At 37.7% G+C, this 7,709-nt stretch overlaps 1 long non-coding RNA gene across 1 annotated transcript; it reads right to left on the minus strand.

Moving 5' to 3' along the window:
- Positions 1-211: 211 nt before the first annotated feature.
- LOC145790136 (uncharacterized) lies at positions 212-6,352 on the minus strand. Its single transcript, XR_014328786.1, has 2 exons — positions 4,855-6,352; positions 212-599 (listed from the first exon to the last, which is right to left on the minus strand). It is a non-coding gene; the product is annotated as an uncharacterized LOC145790136 (long non-coding RNA).
- Positions 6,353-7,709: the final 1,357 nt, after the last annotated feature.

The following is a 7,709-nucleotide window of genomic DNA, read 5'->3' on the forward strand; positions in this document are numbered from 1 at the left end:
CAGCAAATGTGACGAAATTATTTGTTTCATACTATATCATTAGTGACAAAATTATTCGTCATGTTTTTTGAAAACTTATAGCAACATTTTTTATTTCGTCACTAATAAAAATTAAAAATTTTGAAAATGGGGGTACTATTTTCTTCCGAAATTTTTTCTTTTCAGTAACAATTCCCTGCGCATTTCAATAACTTGTTCAATAAAATATCTATTACAAATCAATACAAAAATCTGTTCATTATCATAAACATCACAATCGAATTTTAGCTCTATCCACAAAAATACAACATGAATTGCATGCGGATTATAAACATGTCTCCTAATATCCACAAAAACGTTTACTAATATCCACAAAAATATAATATCAACCATATGCAGATTACCAAACACATCTCCTAATATCCAACAAAAAATATGTCTACTAATATCAACAAAAATAAAATATCAAGGGCGGATTACCAAACATGCCCCTTAATACTAACAAAAATATAAAATTTACAACACAACCAAAATACATGTAAGGTAATATGAACAAAAACACAAAATGAGCTACCATTGGCCCTCCAAATTACCAAACACGTCCATATCAAATCTCGAATCTGCAAAAAAATGAAAAAAAAAAAAAAAAAGTTAGACAATTATTATCTTATCTATAACATATACAATTTAACATGCATTTTTAGACTTAGTTTTCAAACCGGGAGTCCCGTGCTAATTCCGTAAGTTTCCACAACTCACATTGGTCCATCCCGAGGTGTTTGAGGTGTTTCCCGGGCCGTCTCGTGGCTGTTGCACAATTTTCGCCCCCGAAGGCCTATTTTCAAGCTTAAGTGTGAAAAAGTGCATTTTTGGACTTAGTTTTCAAACCAGAAGTCCCGTGCTAGTTCCGTAAGTTTCCACAACTCACATTGGTCAATCCCGAGGTGTTTGAGGTGTTTCCCGGGCAGTCTCGTGGCTGTTGCACGATTTTGGCCCCCGAAGGCCTATTTTTGAAGCTTAACTGTGGAAAAGTGCATTTTTGGACTTAGTTTTCAAACCGGGAGTCCCGTGCTAGTTCCGTAAGTTTTCACAACTCACATTGGTCCATCCCGAGGTGTTTAAGGTGTTTCCCGGGCTGTCTCGTGGCGGTTGCACGATTTTCGCCGCCGAAGGCCTATTTTCAAGCTTAAGTGTGAAAAAGTGCATTTTTGGACTTAGTTTTCAAACCGGGAGTCCCGTGCTAGTTCCGTAAGTTTCCACAACTCACATTGGTCAATCCCGAGGTGTTTAAGGTGTTTCCCGGGCCGTCTCGTGGCTGTTGCACGATTTTGGCCCCCGAAGGCCTATTTTTGAAGCTTAACTGTGGAAAAGTGCATTTTTGGACTTAGTTTTCAAACCGGGAGTCCCGTGCTAGTTCCGTAAGTTTCCACAACTCACATTGGTCAATCTCGAGGTGTTTAAGGTGTTTCCCGGGCCGTCTCGTGGCGGTTGCACAATTTTCGCCCCCGAAGGCCTATTTTTGAAGCTTAACTGTGGAAAAGTGCATTTTTGGACTTAGTTTTCAAACCGGGAGTCCCGTGCTAGTTCCATAAGTTTCCACAACTCACATTGGTCAATCCCGAGGTGTTTGAGGTGTTTCCCGGGCAGTCTCGTGGCTGTTGCACGATTTTGGCCCCCGAAGGCCTATTTTTGAAACTTAACTGTGGAAAAGTGCATTTTTGGACTTAGTTTTCAAACCAGGAGTCCCGTGCTAGTTCCGTAAGTTTTCACAACTCACATTGGTCCATCCCGAGGTGTTTAAGGTGTTTCCTGGGCCGTCTCGTGGCTGTTGCACGATTTTGGCCCCCGAAGGCCTATTTTTGAAGCTTAACTGTGGAAAAGTGCATTTTTGGACTTAGTTTTCAAACCGGGAGTCCCGTGCTAGTTCCGTAAGTTTCCACAACTCACATTGGTCAATCTCGAGGTGTTTAAGGTGTTTCCCGGGCCGTCTCGTGGCGGTTGCACAATTTTGGCCCCCGAAGGCCTATTTTTGAAGCTTAACTGTGGAAAAATGCATTTTTGGACTTAGTTTTCAAACCGGGAGTCCCGTGCTAGTTCCGTAAGTTTCCACAACTCGCATTGGTCAATCCCGAGGTGTTTGAGGTGTTTCCCAGGCAGTCTCGTGGCTGTTGCACGATTTTGGCCCCCGAAGGCCTATTTTTGAAACTTAACTGTGGAAAAGTGCATTTTTGGACTTAGTTTTCAAACCGGGAGTCCCGTGCTAGTTCCGTAAGTTTTCACAACTCACATTGGTCCATCTCGAGGTGTTTGAGGTGTTTCCCGGGCCGTCTCGTGGCGGTTGCACGATTTTCGCCCCCGAATGCCTATTTTCAAGCTTAAGTGTGAAAAAGTGCATTTTTTGACTTAGTTTTCAAACCGGGAGTCCCGTGCTAGTTCCATAAGTTTCCACAACTCACATTGGTCCATCCCGAGGTGTTTGAGGTGTTTCCCGGGCAGTCTCGTGGCTGTTGCACGATTTTGGCCCCCGAAGGCCTATTTTTGAAGCTTAACTGTGGAAAAGTGCATTTTTGGACTTAGTTTTCAAACCGGGAGTCCCGTGCTAGTTCCGTAAGTTTCCACAACTCACATTGGTCCATCCCGAGGTGTTTAAGGTGTTTCCCGGGCCGTCTCGTGGCGGTTGCACGATTTTGGCCCCCGAAGGCCTATTTTTGAAGCTTAAGTGTGACATTGTTTGAAACACGGGGTAGGGGCATCATCACTCTAGAGATTTATAATTAAATAAAACAAAAAATGCCATTGCATGAGATGCTAACACAGCTCAATGAGCTTCTCACATGCCAAAAATGCCTTAAGCTTCAACTAGCTGATTTTATTTTGCTGTCCATCAGCCAAACAAGTTACAGAAAAAATACATGCACACGTAACAAAAATAAATTGATGTGCACTTAGCAACAATAACATGAGCTTGGGGATGTGCCAAAAACCCTCCATGCGCTGCCTCTATTGGTATGGGCTTGGGGAGAACCTATTGGGTGGAGAAAGGTTTTTGGCATATTTCCTAAGAAACGTACCACCAAAGCTCAGGTGGACCTCTCTTAAAATTTTAGTTTCTAGTAATAAGGAAAAGCATATATTCAATGAACATGTGGCAAGTCACTTGCCATCACACATTGTGGAAATACAATATGTTTGCTTCTTAAACATTTGGGAAACAATTTTCTCAATGTTTCCCTGACAGTAATGGAAGTCCAAAAATGTACTAGACAGTTAATTATCTTTTATAGATTATGCAAAAGACCCTCTTCAGCAGGTTCATGTATACTCCTACATTATGCAAAAGACCCTCTCGATTTGCAAATGTAAAAACTGGCAATGCCTGCATTAACCATTTTTAAGGTTAGAATGGCCTATTCACAAGCATACTTAACGCTACTTGTATACTCCTAGAAACTAGCACACTCCTTAGATTTGTGCCCTAATTTAAAATTGAAACTTCATGGGAAAATGCTTCTAAGTTCTAAGACTCTCCTCACTATAACCAATATAGCGAATATCTTAACAAGAGTGATGTTCAAATTTCTTGATAATGTGACTCACACACCCCAGATGTGTCTAATATTATCGCTAAAGAAAGATATGACATGCATTATCAACAAAACTGAAGTATGAGAAAATTTCTAATATAAAAAAAGGACACAGTAATAGAGAATTAACAACAATAAACATGGTAATATGGTTCATATACATGACATGATTGAGCTTCTTCCATATTTTGCAATTGCAAATACAAAAATCCAGATAATTAACTTTATTTTCGTCTTTTCTTTTGTAATGCACATAAACAAGACACATAAATTTATAATACAGCGCCATGCATGTGTCCTACTTCAAAATGTGTTTGGTCAATGTGTTTATGTTGTGATGTGTCATTCCCGTATCTATGTTACAAGGCACATAGGAACAAGTTCAAAGAAAATTGAAAAATAACCAAAGATTAAATTACTTTGGAGAGGCAACATTTTACACATATCAATCAAACAATAGCATATTTAAAAGAAATGTGTACAAAACCAAGTTTAAAAAGAAAATGATAAGGTGGAAGAAAGTAACAATAATCATAGTTTCAAATGGAACATGGAATTCAATCTAGATGTATTATGATTTAACATTAGATTTATAATATTCAAAAGAAGAAACTTATGTAGATGTCACACACACACACACACACACAATTGTGAGATATTTATGAAATTTAAATAGTAGAAGGATAGCAAAGAGAAAGTTCTTAAGTTGTAGTTGTGTCTCAACTAAAATTTTCCCCTCATATAGTGAAATTACTTGTGACCCTGTGGTTCAAATACCCTAATCCTCTTAATTTTATCTGTCCAAATCAAACAAGATCTTAAGTCAGATGCATATACTTTGAGCTTACTCTTCCAAGTAGAAATCCTTCATGAAGAATGGAATATGACTCAATTGAAATAAGATAAATTGTTAGTGGCCACTACTTGCGTATTATAACTTTGTTGTTGACTACAAATGGAATTAAAAAAACAAGAGTAATCAACCCAAATGCATAGCAATGTATCAATTGTCTAAGCTAGTGTGTTTTCAAAGTGACAAAAACAGGCAAGGTTCTAAATAACACATAACATATTGTTGTACATGTTTACATTGTTCCCATCCTCGATATTCACAATCACACAATTCAGCGGGTAAAGAAAGAATTACGTTTTAACTGGTTGACAGATAAATAAATGTTACACAGTAAGGATTATTTCCAAAAAATCATAAATGAAGAACATTCAGACTTCTACAAATACAGAGAACAGAAATTTGTTATAAAAATGAGAAGTTAAACAATCGAAATAATACCTTCAAAGAGCAACACATCACAGCAACTGAGTGATGCCAAAGTGTTTTGAGAATCGATTCACGTCCTTCATTAACAAACCTAAAAAGCACCTGTCAAAGAAGCAATCAACGAACCTAGAATGTAAGAAATTTGTTAACTGGTGTCCTTAACTATCATGTACACTAACACTTGTCATGTACATCAAATGTCCAAAGTGCTTCTATAACTTAAGTATCAGAAGATATGTTGCTAGTAAGTCCAGTTCACTCACAAATAATAAGTTGCGTCAGAGGTGGTCAAATGTACTAAAGCAGTGTTGTCCAAGCTTCTAAGAAAAACTACGGAGATTTGATAAGGATGGTCTAAACAGTCCTATATTATTTTAATGTTACCTTAACAACATATTTTCTTAACCATAGATTACCAATTCAAATTAAAACATACTGGAATATTTTTCTGAAGAAAATTATCATTGCTTCCACATAAAAACCAAACCAGCCTCTTCATGTATACATGTATATATCCATTATAGAAGTACCAAAAAATAATCAATAAACTCCAAAGAAAGGAACTTTATAACCAAAAAATAGATTTACTCTAATCTTTCCTTATTGAATCTAGCATGACTCAACTTAATTACAAAAGTCAAACTAAAATTCTCATCACCATAAAATAGCTTCCATGCATGATTTTATAAAGGACTGAATATCAGTTTCCTTATGGTAAATTTCACTATTCTGGCCAGCATGCAGAATGTCAATTGTAAGCAATGTTTCTCACCTCACACTCATAGGAAAATGCATTCAAAAATGAATTATAATTATGACATGGACTCCAACATGTTGCACTCAAGTAAGAACCATTTCTAAGTTGCAAAATAAATTATTTGAAAACACACATGTAGCTGAGACAGATCCAACGAGCAAGTGTGGGTGCTTCTGGAGGGACTGGGGGTGGCCACAAACTAACATCAAAAATAAAACGAGAAGGGTAGAGTGCCAATGCCACCCTCGGAACAGATGCTATGAGTGAATATAAAGGATGGAAAGGTGTCCTCAAAGTCGAAGACCAAATGGAGTCTAGAGAAACTAAGAAATGGATAAAATAAAAAATTAAAAAAAAAATAAAAAATCCTAGATAAAAAGCAGATTATACAGGTTTAGTGAATACCTTCACGAGTAATCAATGTACAGAATTTGAACCACCATAAAAAGTATTTGGCTGTCCATCATATTAACAATCATTCAGGCTCACAATAATAAAACCAAGCAACACCAGTAACAAACCAGCCTCACCAAACTTGGCATATGGAGACCAACCAGTTGCATTCCTATTTTCTACATAAAACCAAGCAACACCAACAACAACAGAGATAACCACCAAGCCTCATAGCAGCTAATCAATTAAACCACAACCTCAAATCGGAGCATACCAGCATACCACAACCTCAAAACAGAGTAGGAGCAAATCGCATTCAACAATTTACCCAAATGGAAATCGAAAAAAAAATGAGGGAAATCGCATACAAATCTTTATTCACAAAAAGTGTACATATATATAGAAAAGAAGATACCTGGTGCGAAATGGATGGAGAAGAGCGCTTCCGGTGGTGTCGCATCAATGAAGAAAAATGAACGGAGAAGAGGGCTTTCGGTGGTGCGATTCGAACGAAGAGAGAGGGCTTCCGGTGGTGCAATTCGGACAGAGAGATAGGGTTTTCGGCAGTGCTCGTGTGCATGTGAGAGGGCAAGGAAGAGATCGATGAGAGGGTTTCACGAGCTCAGACCAGAGAGAGAGAGAGACAGACAGACTGGGTGAGAGAGTGAGAGAAATAGTGCGAGAGAGAAGAGTGATTTGGGAAGACAAAACGGCGTCGTTTTGTCTCCTTGAATTATAGGTGACGAAAATATGTTATCTCTGAAAATTTTTATAGTGGTGACGAAAGTTTTCGTCTCTAATATGGGTGCCGAAATTTTCCACCAAATTTCTAAGGGCGGGAATTTGTTTTGTGACGAAAAATAAAATTTAGCGATGAAAAAAAATTTCGTCACCTATTATTTTATTTATTTTATGCATTTGGTGACGAAATTTTGTTTTCGTCTCTAAAAATAGTATAATTAGAGACGAAATCTTATTTTCATCACTAAAACATGTATATTTGGAGACGAAATATTTTTTCGTCATGAGTTTTCGTCACCATAGACCTTTTTTGTTGTAGTGCCACAGGTTTAATTTTTTTTTTTTTTTTTTTTTTGCCAAGCCATCAACAACTGAGCCAAGCCGCCAAGCCGCCGCTGCTGAGCCGTGAGCCGCTAACGTCACTTGACATCCTTGCACGGAATTTAGAGAGGAATTATTCCATGTGACACAGTTAAGGTACAACAGTGTATCTAGACCGTCCAATCTATGTTGGCTAAATCCAAGCCATCTGAAATCAAATCACAATAATCCAATAGAGTTTTCCAACTATTTGGAACATTTCGGACACATTCATACGATCAAATATTAGTCCCAGGAGGGGGGAAATAAGTCAACAGGTGGTTGTACGATTGTTAGACATGACTTCAACACTTAGCCAAAACAAACTTAGGGTTTAGGAATAAAGGTCAAATTCCATCTTTCTTGTTGAGGATTTTGTAAGAAACACATTATTATTTTCATCATCGGGTAATCAAAAGAAAGCGCCCAAGTCTAAGGGTCGGTCAAAATAGGGTGTCTATAGTAATTGACCAACAAGCTTTGGCATTGTTTAATTCTGTTTGTTTATTTAATCATCAACAATGCGTTGTCTTCCTAGAGAAATATCCAAAGAAAATAATAATTGGTGGTGATATTATACCAAATCTTGTCGAAAGTGTAGCCGAATTATACCGGT

This window comes from Camellia sinensis, chromosome 5 (assembly GCF_055761805.1).
Source record: "Camellia sinensis isolate YWXY chromosome 5, ASM5576180v1, whole genome shotgun sequence".
In the NCBI taxonomy this organism is placed as follows: domain Eukaryota; kingdom Viridiplantae; phylum Streptophyta; class Magnoliopsida; order Ericales; family Theaceae; genus Camellia; species Camellia sinensis.